We start from the raw sequence: 19,997 nt of genomic DNA, 5'->3' as shown, positions 1-19,997 counted from the left end.
GGCACTACTCTCTATAATAGGTGTGGCACTACCCTCTATAATAAGTGTGGCACTACCCTCTATAATAAGCGTGGCACTACCCTCTATAATAAGTGTGGCACTACCCTCTATAATAAGTGGGGCACTACTCTCTATAATAAGTGGGGCACTACTCTCTATCATAAGTGCGACCCTACTTTATCATTAGTGTGGCACTACCCTCTATAATAAGTGTGGCACTACCCTCTATAATAAGTGTGGCACTACCCTCTATAATACGTGTGGCACTACCCTCTATAATACGTGTGGCACTACCCTCTATAATAAGTGTGGCACTACCCTCTATAATAAGTGTGGCACTACCCTCTATAATACGTGTGGCACTACCCTCTATAATAGGTGTGGCACTACCCTCTATAATAAGTGGGGCACTACCCTCTATAATAAGTGGGGCACTACTCTCTATCATAAGTGCGACCCTACTCTATCATTAGTGTGGCACTACCCTCTATAATAAGTGTGGCACTACCCTCTATAATACGTGTGGCACTACCCTCTATAATAAGTGTGGCACTACCCTCTATAATAAGTGTGGCACTACCCTCTATAATAGGTGTGGCACTACCCTCTACAATAAGTGGGGCACTACTCTCTATAATAAGTGGGGCACTACTCTCTATCATAAGTGCGACCCTACTCTATCATTAGTGTGGCACTACCCTCTATAATAAGTGGGGCACTACTCTCTATAATAAGTGGGGCACTACTCTCTATCATAAGTGTGACCCTACTCTATCATTAGTGTGGCACTACCCTCTATAATAAGTGGGGCACTACTCTCTATCATCAGTGTAGCACTGCTCTCATCTCTAGCGGGCACATATGCTCTGTCTGTTCACAGGTCTTTATGTAAGTTGTATGGTTGGCAGTACCCGTTGCAGTACACTACAGGCTGCCTATAGCTGTAACCGTACAGTAATCACTGCCGGGGGGGAGGAGGGCAGAGGGATAAGTGCTCGGAGGTCGGAGGTGGTCTATGGAACGCTTTCTGTTTATATCCGCTGAAGCGTAAAGTGGAAAAAAAAATGTTCCTCTAGGAGTGAAGACTTACACATGTATATTTGATGAAATCAGCTTATTCATGCTGAAAATGCTGGGATTATAATTATGCTTTTTTATGTGATGTTCTCCTGCTGCGCCTTTTTGTCAAATAGAAATATGGCACATCTTTGAAGATGGCATGCAGCTATTGCGTGGGGGTGTGCAATTTTTTTATACCCCCCCCCCCCTCCTCCGACCTACTAATGAGGCCTCCCTTTAAATTTGCTCTTTCTATTTGGAGACAATTTTACTATCCCCTAATTTGCTTGAAGAGGAAACAATAGCCCGGGGGCCGCGTTCGGCTCTGCTTAATTATTTCTTGATCCTGTGGTGAGCTGACATTCTGGCTGTGCCCCTGGGCCATCATTTTCTTTGAATTCAGCGTTACCCATTACTCTCTCATGGGCACAAGAAGTCATAATGAATACTGGCTACTCTCCGGAGTAATAAATTAAACATATGCATTTGGATGGCAAAATCACAACGCCGTATACTGAAATGGGATAAACTTAAAGTTACAGTAAAAGCGGCGACGCACATAGACGTCCTCTGTCACTACTAGAATAAGGAAAGCTCATTTTTTTTATGATCTAGAATTATGGGAGAAATAACGAACATGTTAACCCCTGAGTCTCCAAGCTATTGTAGACTGTATTGCCCAGGTAACTCCCTTTATTATTGTATTGTTTATTTTACTGTATTGTTTACTTTTTTACTTTTCCACTGACATACCTGACGGCTTGTTTTTTGTTGGACAAGTTGTACTTTTTAGTGTCACCATTATGGATTTCATATAACTTATTTATTAACTTTCATGTGCTCTTTTTTTCTGTAGAGTGTGTGTGGGGGGCCTCCTCCTGCACCTGATTTAACATGCAGATTTAAAGGGGTTCTCTGACTAAAACTTGCTTGTCTCCTATCCAAAGGATAAGGGACAAGTAAGAGATTGCAGGGAGTCTGACCCCTGTACCCCTTGGCAATCTGCAGATCAGCCCCTAGCTACTTCGTTTTTAATAGAGCTGTCGATACGGCACATGACCCGCATCTTTATTCATTCTCTATGGAGCCGCCGGAAAGAGATGAGTGCTGCACTCTACTCTCTCTCTATGGGCTCCATAGAGAATGAATAGAGACGCAGGTAACGTGCCATACCCATGGCTATATTCAAAACTAAGGAGCTAGGGGCTGATCTAGAGATCCCTGGGGGTACGGAAGACGGACCCCCCAATCTCTTACTTGTCCCCTATCCTGTGGATAAGGGACTAGTAAGTTTAATCAGAGAACCCCTTTAAGTGCCACTTTCTATAAATCCAGCGTGGGACATAAGGGCAGAGATTTAGCTATGACCATGTACAGATTCGCCTTTCTTGAAAAATCCTGCTAAATCTCTATACATCTACACTATAGCTATATGTAGAGTGGTGGTCGGTAACCTAGACAACGATCTGTAAACAATGGGGGGTAAAGAGCGCCATATTTAAAGGAGACAAATTTGCTAAATCAATGTATTTACAAACATATTTACTGTGATGAGTCTTGTAGCAGACTGGTACATAGGGATAGAGGACCATGCCCGCCAGGGCTTACACTCTACAAGGTAAGGGGAGGGAGAGAGAAAGTAGGGAGAAGCCAGTCATAGTGTGGTGCAGGATTATTATAGGTTGTAGCCTTGTATAAGGAGATGGGTTTTTAGGTTACTTTCGAAGGACTTGATGGTGGATAAGAGCCGGATGTGTCGGGGTAGAGAGTTCCAGAGTATGGGGGAGGCTCGGGCAAAGAGTTGGAGGCAGTTGTGTCAGGTACGGACAAGGGGAAGCACAAAAAGAGGTCATTGGAGGATCGGAGGATTGTGTGAGGGACGGTAGCAGGATATCAGATCAGGTCATGCTATATCTTCATATTGTTTTTGTTGTTTTTTTTACAGCATTCACTGTGCATGATAAATAATCGAGTCATTTTATAGTTCAGATTTTTACATATGTAACAATACCTTTTTTTTTTGTCAGAGAAAAATATATCTATTTTTATGTTTTATATTTTATTACTTTTTGTTCCTTATTGTTTAGTTTCATGGAATACAAATCTGTCCTGGTTATGTGAGGCTTGGCTTGTAAGATAGCTATACTGCAATATAGCACTGATGATCACCTACTGTATTTTTCGACATATAAGAAGACCCCTGACTTTTAAGAAGATTGTCAGGAGTTCGCCTTATATGGCAGAAAAAGACTTCTGAGAAGATTTTTCGGGGTTAAAAAGTCATCTTATACGCCGGAAAATACGGTACTATGATGTGGTTACTCTATGTCCTCATTTAGCCAATACAATCCCTATAGAGACACATGACATTTATTCTGCATTAATGATGCGTTTTTGATGCAATAATAATGCAATTTTGTCACGAATAACTGTAAAATAGCGCCAGTTTTGCTGGGATTTTGACTAAATTGCAGCAGAGATTGCACAGTACCATCAAAATTGCTGCAAAAAATGCATCACAGCCATGAGCACAGCTCGAGCATGCTTATGTTCAATCATTTAGCATTTGGTGGCTGAAGAAGCTGGATGCAGCCCTAGGGAGTCCATAGGCCATAGGATGTATCCATGTTTTCCCAGACTCTCTAGGGCTGCATCCAACTTCTTCAGCCACCAGTATTAAAAAGCCGAGGGATCGAACTCGCTCGAGTTGCGCTCATCTCTAATGCATCATTAGCACAAAATAAACGCCATCTGTGAACACAGCCTAAAAGGGTCCATATCCTGGTATATTACATTTACTTTGCCTATAATAGGAAATGATTGCCTTAAATCCCATCTACATGATAGATCGCAGCATAATGAGCAGCTGTAGAGAGAAACTTTCCAACGAGTCAGGACCAGATGGACCAGATTTCTATTTGAAAGACACAATGAAGCCTTTTCAGTCTGACTGACGATTATTCCTTTGTATATGGAGATTGCTAATGTTTCTATAACTGAACACAATACAAGGATATAAATTTTCACAGATTTCGATCAGAAAAAGGTCTGCATCTTTCCATGATAGGTTCTATGTGTCAGTTCCACTACTGGTTTTGGCTAAAGTGGTTCTGCAGCTTTTACCAGATTTAGGACATTGAACAGAGAGGAGTAGGTGCAGTAGCGGATTATAATAGGTCCGGTATCCTGGGGCCCTGAGCTCCTGGGGGCCCATGTCCACCCAAACAGACATATACTTTCAGTGGTGTATTGTCTCCTGGCTACAGTTCTGTCATGATTTGCAAAAAAAAAAAAAAAAAAAATCACTGCTTTTTAACTGTAATTTTGCACAAATCAGTGCAAAACTGTAGCCAGGAGACAATTCAGTGACAAAAAAGAACATGCTGGAGGACCTTAACATGTGACTATGATGTCACCACAGGTCCTGTACAGTCTGCATTATGGAGGAGCAATACTAAAGATATAGTTACAGTGGGGTAGGGGGGCCCAGTCTTGGTGAACAGCCCAGGGCCTATGATGAAGTTAATCCGCCCCTGAGTAGGTGCTGTCCTTAGATTTCCCCAGATTTAGGACAATCGGCAGAGAGGAGTAGGTGCTGTCCTTAGATTTCCCCAGATTTAGGACAATTGGCAGAGAGGAGTAGGTGCTCTCCTTAGAGTTCACCAGATTTAGGACAATCGGCAGAGAGGAGTAGGTGCTGTCCTTAGATTTCCCCAGATTTAGGACAATCGGCAGAGAGGAGTGGGTGCTGTCCTTAGAGTTCACTAGATTTAGGACACTGAGCAGAGAAGAGTAGGTGCTGCCCTTAGATTGTTCCACATTTAGGACATTGAGCAGAGAGGAGTAAGTGCTGTCCTTAGATTTCCCCACATTTAGGACATTGAGCAGAGGAGAGCAGGTACTGTCCTTAGATTGTACCATATTTAGGACATTGAGCAGAGAGGAGTAGGTGCTGTCCTTAGATTTCCCAAGATTTAGGACATTAAGCAGAGAGGAGTAGGTGCTGTGCATAGATTTCCCCAGACTTAGGATAATTGGCAGAGAGGAGTAGGTACTGCCATTAGATTGTACCATATTTAGGACATTGAGCAGAGAGGAGTAGGTGCTGTCCTTAGATTGTACCATATTTAGGACATTGAGCAGAGAGGAATAAGTGCTGTCCTTAGATTTCCCCAGATTTAGAACAATTGGAAGAGAGGAGTAGGTACTGTCCTTAGATTTCCCCAGATTTAGGACATTGAGCAGAGACACACATACAGGCTGTATTCACAATCACTGCACTTAACATCAATATTAGGGGAAGGCATTTGCGTAGGGACACTTATAAAGCTATTGCTTTTAAAATGTGACTCTTACTATAGCAGTAGTAGAAGGTTTATTTATTTCTTTATTTGTTTTTTACCTTCCCTGCACTCTGCTGTCCACTGTCTGTTGTTAAGCTCAGTCCTTCTCTATCAACAGAGAGACCAGGATTGTACACAGGAAGTGGGGGCGTGGCTTAGCTGCTGCTATGTGCAGCACTGTGACTGAGCCTGGGCTGTGTACCTGCCATCTGTGTGCCTGTTTCCTCCATGCTGTACCTGAAAGTTAAATTAAGGCTTCCCTCTCATCATCCAAAAAGTTCTTTGTACTCATACTACTGCATATACACTGTAGCACCTTCTGGACATAATCCTATCTCCTCCCTTTAGTCTGCAAACTTGCATTCATTTCTACCATCATCATCATCAGCAGTAGTTTATTACTTAGTGTACCCCCCTTCCTTTCTGCTCATATAGCACTTTGAAAACACAGTGCATCCATAACCTCTTCTCCCTCCACATGCCATCTATAGAAATGTACTATAACTCCCCCAGCACAGTGTCAACTTGTTCCTTCTATGGCACTTCTGCTAGCATTATGTCATAGCATAGCAGGGAGGAGTAAGTGCTGTGCTGTGATAGATAGTGTACTACTGACAAAAACTAGATCTGTGAACTGGGTGCAATACTAAATGCAACCACTAAACCAAACTGGCGCTGTTTAATATATATATATATTTTTTTTTTTTTTTTTTTTTACTTTTTAACTTCTTAAAAAGTAAGTTTAAAGGATTTTATTATTATCAAACCCAATTTAAATGTTTTTTTTTCTTAAAATATACAATATAATAAAGGAATCACTCAGAAGCAATTGAGTTCAGTTCCTACTTATCCATTTCATGCTTGGAACAAGTTAACCTTATAAAACCAATGCCTCATGGGCCGACCATTTGTTGACATTATCCACGGTAGCACCTCCGCCGCATCACTAGACTGTGATTCCTCTCGGTTACTGATCTTTAGAAACACAGAATTAAAACAGGTGACCCGTATAAAATCCGAAATGTAACAGATTTCTCTGCTTCCTGGAGGATTTGATCTGAGCTGCGATTGCCAAGCCGCACGAGCTGGAAAGTCTCTGGAGCCTCCGTCCACACTGCAGCTGCCTTGTTGAAGGGGGGAAAAAAAGCAAATTAAAAATTTATAGCAGCCTAAAACTCTGCACGGCAGCAACACACGGAGCCGCATAACACAACTATGTGAGATGGAAACTGAACAATGGGAGAAAAACATTCTACTTATAAGTTTATTATATCTAGCAAACAAATAGTAATGCATATTGGTCCCATCACATGACCAGGGTTGTATTTAGGGGATGGCAAACTAGGCATTTGCATAGGGCCCCTGTTTCTTAGGGGTCTCCTGAAAATAAGACCTTCTAGGAAAAAACTGAGATGGAATGATAAAACATTCTACTTTTATTGGCAGCAACTGACAAGTATGTTAGCATCATATGGTATTTAAAGGGGTACTCCGGGGAAAATCTTTTTCTTTACGAATCCACTGGTTTCAGAAACTTATACAGATTTGTCATTTACTTCTATTTAAAAATCTCCAGTCTTCCCATACATATCAGCTGCTGTATGCCCTGCAGGAAGTGGTGGATTCTTTCCAGTCTGACACAGTGCTCTCTGCTGCCACCTCTGTCCATATCAGGGACTGTCCAGAGCAGGAGAAGTTTCCTATGAGGATTTGCTTCTGCTCTGGACAGAGGTGGCAGCAGAGAGCACTGTGTCAGACTGAAAAGTATACACCACTTCCCGCTGGACATACAGCTGCTGATAAGTACTGAAATACTTGAGATTTTTCAATTGAAATAAAATACAAATCTATAGAACTTTCTGAAACCAGTTGATTTAAAAGAAAAAGAATTTCGCTGGAGTACCCCTTTAATATCACCGGAAGCTGTATAGATGGCACAGAACAGGCTTGGCTTTTTGCCCTCTGCTGGTGGCCCCTGGAACAGGCGCTGGGCCTAGAGGTGGGATCTAAACACAGTCATTTATCACTTCAAAAACATAGCCTTAGATGGCAAGCCTGCAGAATTGTGAATGCAGCTCCGGACTATAATAAACTATATTATAGGCTGTGACTCATGAGCAGTAAAACAACGTACTGTATTTACAAAGTTACTATATATTATATAGATTATATAGCTACTGTAAAACAGTGTTCAAAGGTGAAGTTATACTTATACATATACTTATACTTTATTCTCTCCCCCCTGCAGTAATTACACAGCGGTACATATCTGTGCAGAATCCAATTCTCTATTTATATGCTGCAGAACTTCCCATTGCTTAGCAACCCTCTGACTTCAATGTCTGTGTGAGAAGCCATTGCCATGTACGGCTCCATGTGCCGCGGTGGCATCGCGGGATGTCATACACGCCGTACATCATGCTGTCCCTCCATACAGCCAATGACTTGTATGTGGTTGCTTCTGCTCAGGCAACAATAAGCATGAAAGATAGTAAAAGGGTCTGCTTATTACCCCAATAATTGAAATTAAAGGGGTACTCCAACACATCAGGTAAAATAATACACATGCTGCAGAAGCCTATAGCATTGCTTACCTGTCTGCTTTAGTTCAGAAACAACCAAAAAATGTGTTTGGAGTCTTAGATATCTTCTTCCTCGTTGAAGAGTGGCTCAGTACTACAACCCCCAGAATGCATTGCTCCATGACAGCCCTATCACCCTGCCAACTCTCTCCCCCCAAACACTTCTGACAGTTTCCCACTCAAAGATGTTGCAGAACATCTAATTGGACGGCAGATTATTGCACAATTGGTGAGGTTGCAGCACCTAGTGCATTCATTCCTTGTCTGCTCTGTAGCATCATTCATCACAAGGCAGCAGCTGTATCCACACCTCATTTTCCCATATAAAAAAAGGGGACAAAATCCAGCCAAGCCTTCTGTGACATCAGAGGAGGATGTGTTGTCTATGGAGAGAGGGAAAATTATTATTTAAAGGCAAAGTCCGGCGAAAATTTTTATTAAAATATTGTATTGCCCCCCAAAAGTTATACAAATCACCAACATACACTTATTATGGGAAATACTTATAAAGTGCTTTTTTCCCTGCACTTACTACTGCATTAAGGCTTCACTTCCTGGATAACATGGTGATGTCACTCCCTGGATAACATGGTGATGTCACTTCCTGGATAACATGGTGATGTCACTTCCTGGATAACATGGTGATGTCACGACCCGACTCCCAGAGCTGTGCGGGCTGTGGCTGCTGGAGAGGATGATGTCAGAGGGGTGCTCAGTGTCCCTCCAGTGCCCTGTGTCCCTCAGTGTCTCCCTGCCATCATCCTCTCCAGCAGCCACAGCCCGCACAGCTCTGGGAGTCGGGTTGTGACATCACCATGTTATCCAGGAAGTGACATCACCATGTTATCCAGGAAGTGACATCACCATGTTATCCAGGGAGTGACATCACCATGTTATCCAGGAAGTGACATCACCATGTTATCCAGGAAGTGACATCACCATGTTATCCAGGAAGTCACATCACCATGTTATCCAGGAAGTCACATCACCATGTTATCCAGGAAGTGACATCACCATGTTATCCAGGAAGTGAAGCCTTGATGCAGTAGTAAGTGCAGGGACAAAAAGCACTTTATAAGCATTTCCCATAATAAGTCTATATTGGTGATTTGTATAACTTTTGAGGGGCAATACAATAGTTTACTAAACATTTTCGTCTGACTTCTCCTTTAAGTACAATTTTCTAATGCTAGAATATCCCTTTACTTTTAAGAGTATAGAAGAGGTGGATCTCCTTTGAACCACACTAGCATAGGAAGTCTCATAGGCTAGAAAACTTATGCAAATTAGCTGCCCTCCAGGAAGAAAATACCTTGCTCTTTAGTGCCATCTATAGGCGATCTTAATGGGAAGGTAGCTCTACCTCCCATTGGTGACACTAGAGGGGAAGTTCTTTTCCTCCTAGAGGAGAGTTTAGAAGGGCTAAAGCAGTACATTTACTTTGGAACATCGGGATTTTAGTTAAACCTTATGGGATTCTGTGCGCTATGGGGTTGTTCTCAGGTTTTTTTTTGTTTTCTTTTTTCATAGAAAAAGTGCTTAAAGCGGTATTCTGCTCAAACTTAACTTTTCATATGTTGCTGCCCATAGTGAGGATAACAAGTCATTCTATAACTGTTATTAGCTATTCAGTCTCCTTCCCCCAGTTCTGAGCTGCTGTTGCTTTCTGCTGAAGACATAGAAAACTGTGTGTGAGCTTTTCTCTCCATCTCCCCCTCCTCTCGCCCCTTACAAGACAGCTGATGTAATCTAAATCCCAACATTACAAAGAAGCTAGAAAGTTGCAGATAAAGCCTGCCAGGGACATATTTACATCATCCCTCTGGGAAGGGGGAGGAGGGGAGATTGAGAGAAAAGCTCACATATAGATTTTTGTGTCTTAAGCAGAGAGCAGCAGCTTAGAACTAGGGGAAGGAGATTGAATAGATAATAACAAGTAAGGAATAAATTGTTAGTCTCACCATGGGCAGCAACATATGAAAACTTATGGGGTTTTTTTTGTTTTTTTTATTATTTATTAATTTTTATTATTTCCAAATATCAATATTAACAAAATCCATAAAAAAGGAGAAGAGTAATTTGTGATTTGATCTTCCGACATATTAAGAAAAAAACAACCAGCCTCCAAAGAAAAAGCAATACATTTAAACCTACCCTTCTAACAGGGATCATATTATATATCTAAAATTCAATCCCGATTCAAGGGTCAACACCTTTTTACATACCTGTACATCTCCTTTGTGTGGTTACACCTGCAGAGCGCCTTATTAATCTAACTAAGTCTAGCATACCCCTTATCCTCCACCCTATTGTGCTATTATCTCTTATTATCCAACTACTTACTACATTACTAATATTTACTCAGTCTCTCAGGTAGCAGCGCTGTCCCACCCCGACCAGGATAAGAACAGGGGGCCGGGCAGGACCAGACCCAACGGACTCAACTATTAGCCACTCTGTTATTCCTTTAGTTTAAGTTTACTCTTCATACACTTTACAAGTAGCCTTTACAGTGACTTTTATACAACCACTTCCGATCCAGGTCCCTCTCTCCCCAAGACACTGTCCTCCAGTGCCCATGAACACCAGGTCTTTCCACTCCAAAAGCAATCACCATCCATTTATAATGGACCATAATCGCTCTCCGAGACCAGATACGCTTTGCACCCTATTTCACACAAGGCTTCAGTTTTACCCTTGTTTTGATCAACAACCATTACCCAACAGGAGAAGAACTCCCTGTGGCCAACTCATATCTCCTAAGAGACCTCATAACTCTGAATTCCGCCCCCGCCCCCACCCCAGCAAGAGGCAGGACACGCCACCACCCACTCACTCCCTCATTCATCCATATACTAAAAAATACTAAAGGCGCCCCGAAGAGTAACTCACAAATCACAATTCTTCCTTAAGGCTGGGTTCACACTATGTATATTTGAGGCTATATATTTCAGGCCTCATAGCAACCAAAACCAGGAGTGGATTGAAAACACAGAAAGGCTATGTTCACACAATGTTGAACTGAGTGGATGGCCGTCATATAACGGTAAATAACGGCCATTATTTCAATATAACAGCCGTTGTTTTAAAATAACAGCAAATATTTGCCATTAAATGGCGGCCATCCACTCAATTTCAACATTGTGTGAACAGAGCCTTTCTGTGTTTTCAATCCACTCCTGGTTTTGGTTGCTATGAGGATCTGACTTGAGGACCAAATACAGCCTCAAATATACGTAGTGTGAACATAGCCTAAACATGTTATTCCACTTTACTTCCTGTTGACTTCTGCTATCCCCTTAACCTCTTTACCCTCCCCACCATCCCCCCCAACCCCCCTCAGCTTGAAAAAAAAAAAACAAAAAAAACCCTAAATAAAATTCTCCCTCCAATATTCCTCCCATTTATTCACATGATTCTTCAACCCATGATCTTTACTTTTCTTTATGTACTTACAATGCCAGAGTTCATTCCTTAACATCATATTTCCCAATTCTCTCCATTCTCCAATCGTTGGGCTTTTAGATGAAACCCAGTTACGTAATATAGTCAGGCGGGCTGCCAAAAACAGTTTATAAACCACCATCTTCGTACTTCTCAGCAATTGCTGATCCTCAAATACCCCTAACAGTGCGCATATATATTCATCATCTATCACCAAATCAAACAACCGAATCATAACTAAAAAAAACTTCACCCCAAAACTTACTCACTCCTTTACATTCCCACCAGTGATGTTCTAAGGTTGCATTTTCATAACCACATCTACAACATCCCACAGGTTTCCCCTTGCTCCATTTATTAATATCTACCGCCGTATAATACGACCTGTGCGTACAAAAAAACTGTGTGACCATGTGTTTTTTATCTGTGATATAGTTACTCGCATTTTCATAGACCTTTACCCAAAAATCTTGTTCTTTGTGTCCGATTATATCTAACCACTTCTTCTGTGAAATAATTTTTACTCTTTTATCTTGAAAATCTCCCAAAATCTTATATATTTTAGCAATCTGGGAAGGGGGAGGAGGGGAGATTGAGAGAAAAGCTCACATATAGATTTTTGTGTCTTAAGCAGAAAGCAGCAGCTTAGAACTAGGGGAAGGAGATTGAATAGATAATAACAAGTAAGGAATAAATTGTTAGTCTCACCATGGGCAGCAACATATGAAAAGTTATGTTTGAGTGGAATAATCTATTCTCTATAAATTTGGCCTTGGTGTATGTGTGTTAGAGAGAAGAGAATGAGATGAGGTGATGATGTGAGTGATGACAATCTCCCTGTACAGCACTTGGCTCTATATGATCGGATAGTAACAAATCTGCAGACGCTATGAGACATGAACTTCATGAGTGCTGATCAGATAGAATACAGAATAATATACTAAAATGTCTTGTCCACCTGGAAATTAGAAGGTGTGCAGAGTCGTCGGTCCCACTTTTTTCTATTGAACCCAATACCTCGACTTTTTTTTTTCTTTTTACAAACAGTGCCACACCTGTTTATTGGTTGTGTCTGGTATTGCAGCCTAGCTCCACTGAACTAAATGGGGTTGGGTGTTTTGTAGGCAGCCACATTTTTCTATTATTCTGTACAGCTCCTTTCCACGGCTATTGGATTTTACTGTAGCTGGATTTCTAGTCCAGCAGCTCACAGAGAACTGAGATTTATAAGACAGGAATAGACTGTCCTGTGTTATTAATTGTAACTAATAGATAATTATTTTCAAAGAACACAATAAAAATCAACATTGACATTGCGTCTACGCCCTATGGGTGTTCTCAGCACATTCCACTGCAGAAAGATGGTTTATTGGCAAACTGCTGCCATCTGCAGGACAATGGAGGTAAATGCATAGAACAAGGAAAACTAACAATAAAAATACATGGCTGAAAAAGTAAAGACCACATCCTAGATCTCAATAAAGAAAATATTCAAGTTGCAAATCTTTATTGATTACATAGTGGAATGTGTTAAGGACGATTAAACATAAACACGGTCAGTGTAAATCAAAGTTAAAGGGGTTTTCCAGTGAAAATCTTTTTCTTTCATTTTAACTGGTGTCAGAAAGTTATATAGATTTGTAATTTACTTCTATTAAAAAATCTCAAGTTATCCCATACTTATCAGCTGCTGTATATCCTGCAGGAAATGTTTTATTTTCAGCCTGACCCAGGGCTCTCTGCTGACATCTCTGGCCGAGACAGGAACTGTACAGAGCAGGAGAGGTTTTCTATAAGAATTAATAGAAAACTGAGAGAGAGAGACTATCCTCGGATGATGTCTCCTCTTTAAAATCCAAATATCTATTAGACTGGCAGTCCTCCCAAATTTCCTATTTAGGTATTCAACTTACCTCCCCGATTAAAAATTTGTACTCAGTAAACTACCTTCCATTAATTTCTTCTATACGTAATGATGTGAACCAATATAAATTAACAGACCTATCCTGGTTAGGCAGGCTCAATTCATTTAAAATGTTCCTACTCCATAAACTAATGTACGTATTTCGTACTATCCCTATTTGTGTTCCTCAGAAATTTTTCTCCTCTATTAGATCTATCCTCCTATCTTATCTGTGGGGCTCTAAAAAACCGAGAATAGCTTATAAATTACTATATAAAGACAAACTAGCTGGGGGAATAGGGCTTCCTAACATCCAATCATATCATACAGCCATAATTTTATCACAAATACATATTTGGTTCCATAATTCATATGAACCACCCTGGTTAAAAGTAGAAAAACACTTAGTGAAGCCTCATTCACTTAGATCTATTCTTTATGCATACTTTTGGCATCTACCTATCCCCAAAATGTTCTCTCCCACAGTGGTCGCTGGATTTAAGATGTGGATTATCTCGCACACATCAACAGGGACGCGACATAATATTATATTGCCGAATACTCCACTAGATATACTACATGTTGCATTACCCAAAACCGACCTTTCTGAGTGGGTTTCGAAGGGTTTATCAGAATTAAACCAGTTATTCCGGGGGGGTGTTTTATGTTCCTATTTAGATTTACAAAATGAATATGGCCTCCCAAAAGAGGACTTACACAAATATCTAAAATTACGACAATTTCTACTAACTAGGAAACATACAAATGTGAAATGTAATTTGGATCTTATAAAAACCCTTAAATCCCAATCAAAAGATCTTAAACCTATTTATGAAATATTAGGGAAAACTACCTCATTTGAAGCAATTGGACCATATGCTAAATGGTCCGCAGAACTGAATATTTCCCCCTCCGGAGAAGACTGGAAACATGCTTTCTCGTGGTCACACAAGGCCCTACAATGTATAGTTCATGTAGAGGCTATCACCAAAGCAAGGTTACAGTGGTATTACACCCCACTTAGACTTCACAAGATGTTCCCCTCATCCTCTAGTTTATGTTGGAGGGAATGTGGGGAATTACAGCACATTCTATGGTATTGCCCACAGATAACACAATATTGGAGTGAAATTTCTAAATTACTGGACAAATTATTTAAAACTCAAATCCCACTAACACCCCAATTAGCACTTTAATTGTAGGTATCCATATGATTCCACCACCCTTTCGCATTCTGTTTTGCAAAATAGTAGTAATTGCAAAACTATTCTTAACAAGAAGATGGAAATCTTCTTCTATTCCTAAAATAGAGGACACAATCCAAGAAATTAACACTACATACAAATATGAGGAGGCTATAGCCTTTGGTAATAACTCTATTAAAAAGTTCAGAGAGAATTGGTCACCATGGACATCAAGCTCCTATTTTTCATCTTAACACTTTCTATTTTGTTAAACAAGGATTATGACTATGGATGGTTTCCTGATGTATAATCAGATCCTTGTCTACTATAATACTCTTCTTGTTGAAATGTATATATAATTGTTTGGAAATTATGTATGTTTGTTGGAAATGTTGTACGGTTCTAAGTTGTACAACTGTGTTTATTTGAAAAAGTTTGTTAAAACCTAATAAATATATTGAAACAGAAAACTGAGAGAGAGTTCCTGTCTCGGCCAGAGATGTCAGCAGAGAGCACTGTGTCAGACTGAAAATAAAACAGCATTTCCTGCAGGACATACAGCAACTGATAAGTATGGGAAGACTTGAGATTTGTTTTATAGAAGTAAATTACAAATCTATATAACTTTATGATATCAGTTGATTTAAAAGAAAAAGATTTTCACTGGATAACCCATTTAATATCCCATGGGGGGTCTGGATTTGGAATGATACTCAAAATCAAATTAGAGGCTGATCCTACTTCAGAGGAAATGCCTCAAGGCATAGAAGATAAGGCTCAGTAGTGTGTGCAGTGTCAGACTGGGTTACTTGGGTCCACCAGGGAATATTTTATTCTAGGGGCCCACCCTACATACACCAGATATACCCAGCGCCAAACCTTTCATGTTACTATAGCGACTTTGCACAGTGCTGTGTATGTGACAGGCAATGCTCGCTCACTGTTAGTAACTGGTCAGACACTCAATGCCAGGGATGGGGAACCTTCGGCCTTTCAGCTGTTGCAAACTACAATTCCCATCATGCCTGGACAGCCTTTGGCTGTCCAGGCATGATGGGAGTTGTAGTTTTGCAACAGCTGGAAGGCCGAGGGTTCCCCATCCCTGTTCTTGTGTATAGGAGCTGTCCAGGCATGATGGAAGTTGCAGTTTTGCAACTGCTGGAGGGTCGAAGGTTCCCCATCCCAGCACAGCCGTCCACTTAAGTTTCTTGAAAGGTGAAGTCCCATGAAACTAACTGAGGGATTATATGTCATCCTGAAGCTGCTAAACAGGGATTCAGACCTCCTGCTCAGGGGCCCACCATTGGGTAGGGCCCACCGGGAGATTCCCCTGCTCCCCTGTGGGCCAGTCCGAGCCTGCGTGTGTGTGTGTGACCTCCACATGTCCGTATGACCTCCCTATAACGCCTGGGCATGCTCAGGATGAGGTGGCAGATGGTCTCCTGAGGGATCTCCTCCCAGACCTGGACTTAAGCATCCGCCAACTCCTGGACAGTCTGTGGTGCAATGTGACATTGGTGGATGGAGTGAGACATGATGTCCCAGATGTGCTCAATGGGATTCAGGTCTGGGGAACGAGCGGGCCAGTCCATAGCTTTAACGCCTCCATCTTGCAGGAACTGCTGACACACTCCCGCCACATGAGGAGCCCAGGGCCAACCACACCAGCATATGGTCTGACAAGGGGTCTGAGGATCTCATCTACCTAATGGCAAACAGGCTGCCTCTGACGAGCACATGGAGGGCAAAAGAAATGCCCCCCCCCCCCCCCCCATTACTGACCCACTGCCAAACCGGTCATGCTAAAGGATGTTGCAGGCAGATCACTCTCTGCGGTGTTTCCAGACTGTCACATGTAATCAGTATGAACCTGCTTTCATCTGTGAAGAGCACAGGGCGCCTATGTCGGATCTGCCAATCCTGGTGTTCTCTGGTAAATGCCCAGCATCCTGCACGGTGTTGGGCTGTGAGCACAACCCTAATCCCTGGAGGTCGGGCCCTCATACCATCCTCATGGAGTCGGTTTCTAACCGTTTGTGCAGACAGGGATATTAGTGGCTGCTGGAGGTCATGCTGCAGGGCTCTGGCAGTGCTCCTCCTGTCCCTCCTTGCATAAAGTAGGAGTTAGCGGTCCTGCTGCTGAGTGGCTGCCCTCCTACAGCCTCCTCCACGTCTTCTGGTATATACTCCATGCTCTGGATACTACAGCCTGGAATACCCCTTTAAGTATTCTGTTTATTTTATTTTTTTAGCAATATTTATAACTAAATGTATTTTTAACAAATTAAACCTACATAATAGAAAGGTGCACAGCCCTTTGAGGGTCTGAGTTGCCCTCCCTGCTGGGTTATTCCATATTTATTTCAGTCATTCTAAAGTTGTGTCTGCTTTAATTGAAGCTGCGTAGCTGCCACGAAAGCCGCCGCCGGGATTGTCACCCCCCTCTTAACTAGACATTTAGGAGTCGGGGTATGTGTCACTACATCCTCTGCTCTTGTCTGGGTGCAGAACATAGTCGACCTTCTGTATATAAGAGTGATGATATGAATTCATACAAACATTAATGTGATATAACGAAACATAAAAATCGTTTAGCTTCGGCTCTCCAGGCATGATGGGAGTTGTAGTTTTGCAAAAGCTGGAGGGCCGAAGGTTCCCCATCCCTGCTGTAGAGACTCCGTACCGCCGTACCTATGCTCCATGCTCGTGCGTTGCACAATTAACCCTAAAAGAAGAGATCTTTTCGATATCCTTAGTCACAAACTTCTTTTTGCAAACAATGTTAGCTTTTGTGTTCTACAACTGAATAATTTGTCATGACTAGAGATGAGCACAACACGAGCATGCCTTGAATACCAGTGGCTGAAGAAGTTGGATGCATCCCTAGGGAGTCCTGGAAAACATGGGTACAGTCTATGGGGAAGATTTATCAAACATGGTGTAAAGTGAAACTGGCTCAGTCGCCCCTAGCAACCAATCAGATTCCACCTTTCATTCCTCACAGACTCTTTGGAAAATGAAAGGTGGAATCTGATTGATTGCTAGGGGCAACTGAGCCAGTTTCACTTTACACCATGTTTTCTAGGTAGCCTTAGGGCTGCATCCATCTTCTGCAGCCACCGATGGATGGAGATCGCTGCAAGCAGAGAACTTAAAGAGGTATTTCCATCTGAGCCTGATAATCTGATCACCGAGGGTCCGACCACCTACACCCCAGTGATCTTGAGAACGGAGGTGCGGTTTGGTATTCTGTTCATTCTCTAGATCATTGGGGATCTGGGCAGTCGCGTCATCAGTGATCAACTTATTGTGCCCAGATGGTCATACCCTTTTAAAAGCAAATGTACCATCAGGTACATTGCTTTGTGTGTTTTATATGAACAGATCAGCGCTGTGGTCTATTATTTTTTTGAAACGCCACCCGGCCAGCATAAAGCACTGGGGGCAGGCCTGCAGACCCCCAGTGTAACGCAGCTCCATTGATTCTAATGGAGCCACATCACAGAGAGGAGGGGGTTATGTCAGACTGGGGGCTGGCAGGCCGGCCCCAGTACTCCATGCCGGACCAGTTCTCAGAAATAGATCGGGACCATGCTGCATTTAGAAAAAAAAAAAAGGGACCACAGCACCGGTCTGTTCACTTAAAAAACACAATGCAATGTACCTGGTGGTACATTCACTTTAAGCAGCTTCTTCTTCGCACTCGCTCTATTTATCGGTTGAGGTACTGAGACACCAAGTTTTTTCTTTATGACAGGAGCACTTAAAAGGTCAATTCCCATGGTAATATGTTTGGGTGAAAAGGGTCAAATGCCTTGGCGAAGAGCAGGGGGACAAGGCATTGGTAATTTACTTATGCCACTTAAAAGAGACAGACCCCACTTTTATTGTGGAACGCGCGGCCACGGACAAATTCTACTTGGAATTTTGAGGACAGAATGTCTAATGCAGCACATGCCAACTCTGTTGTAAAACTTTCCTTGTATAGATGCTGTATGTGACTCACACATTCTGACATCTTCCAAAACAAAGCTCTCTATTACACAGCAGTCACCGACAGCTGAAAGGAAGCAGAAAATGCCACGCTCGCTTCCTGTCCCTGGACACTTGCAAGCAATTGGGAGTGTCAGAAAAAAAAAGTTTGGCTTATCTGTTCCATTACATAGTGGAGGCATGCAGTCATCCCAGCTTGTGTTCCATGTCCTGGATACAGGGTATGTACACAGCCTGGTCACAATCACAATTCAATTGCACAACAACCACAAATTGCACCTATAGAACAATAAACAGGGTACAGGGCTGCTCTTAAAGGGTTTTGATGGGGCCAGTGCTACTGCATGCAGAAATATAGGGAAAGTAACTGGTAGGCCGCACTAAACAGCAGAAATCTGGCATCAAATTGGATTTTTGGGGCATTTTTTTTTTAATCATTTGACTTCATGTGCCAACCACTTTGAGGTCATGTTCACATTCTGTATGAACATCAGCCAATCTTTGACACAGCAAGTATTTGCCTCGTCAAACAATGGCCGACTTCTGCAGTATTGGCCGGGTGAACATCACTTTATTTTGTGTGTGCCCGCACTCCAAGTAGTCATAGAGAACAATGTAAAGTAGGGCCGTGAGCCGTACTTTACATTGTGGGAATAGGCTACCTTGTGCGGCCACTGTTCACTGAATGGCGGTCGCACAAAATAAACCTGTCAGTTATTTTGTGCGGCCGCGAAGAACACCGGCCGTAGAGTATACAGCACGGCTGTGATTCCATCCAGTGCAATGCAAATGTACAAGGCCATTAAACAGTGGCCGTTTTTGTAATTTGCAACAATGGCTGCTGTTTAATGTAAAAATACATAGTGTGAACATGGCCTGATGGAGAAAAATATATTTTAATGTGACACACACAAGTGGTCATTGTTGTTTCAAACAACTGACCTGTTTTACTTCCTTGCAGTCTGCAGCCTCTGGTAACAGCTAGATCAGGACAAAATACAGGAACTGGTTCACGGCTTTGCTAGTGCTATGTGCACGAGTTGGGCTGTTTGCCTGCAAGCTGCTGCTGACACACACTGTTCCTCAAAGGGAAATGTAAGGCTTACCTCAACTCTGATCAGCAACAATTTTGTCCCTTGTAGCAATACCAGTGTCCCAAGTGCTGTCCCATGGTGCTGCAGTGCAGTAATTTTCCTTCTCCTTTTGGCTTAGCTTTTTCTTCATCTTTAGCAGTAGTAAGGTGCTTACCTCAACTCTTTCCTTGTTGCAGTTTGGTTTGCATTTCTGTTCACATAACACCTTGCAAACTTAGTGTATCAGTAACCCCTTCTCCCTCCACATGCCATCTGTAGTACTGTACTGTGAAAATCATCATCCCAGTGCCAGCCTGTTCAGTGTATTTTCACCAGAACTTTGCTATGGCAAGACAGGGAGAAGTATGTGATGTGACCAGGGAAAAGTATGGTAAAATGTATGTGATCACATCTTT

At 42.1% G+C, this 19,997-nt stretch overlaps 1 long non-coding RNA gene across 1 annotated transcript in view; it reads left to right on the top strand.

The window, feature by feature from the left end:
• LOC138783810 (uncharacterized) overlaps window positions 1-19,997 on the top strand; it is a 118,134-nt gene that overhangs the window by 22,820 nt on the left and 75,317 nt on the right. The gene's annotated exons all lie outside the window — the stretch shown is intronic.

The sequence above is a fragment of the Dendropsophus ebraccatus genome, chromosome 2, assembly GCF_027789765.1.
Source record: "Dendropsophus ebraccatus isolate aDenEbr1 chromosome 2, aDenEbr1.pat, whole genome shotgun sequence".
NCBI classification, from domain to species: domain Eukaryota; kingdom Metazoa; phylum Chordata; class Amphibia; order Anura; family Hylidae; genus Dendropsophus; species Dendropsophus ebraccatus.
This window is presented reverse-complemented; position numbering and strand designations above follow the sequence as displayed.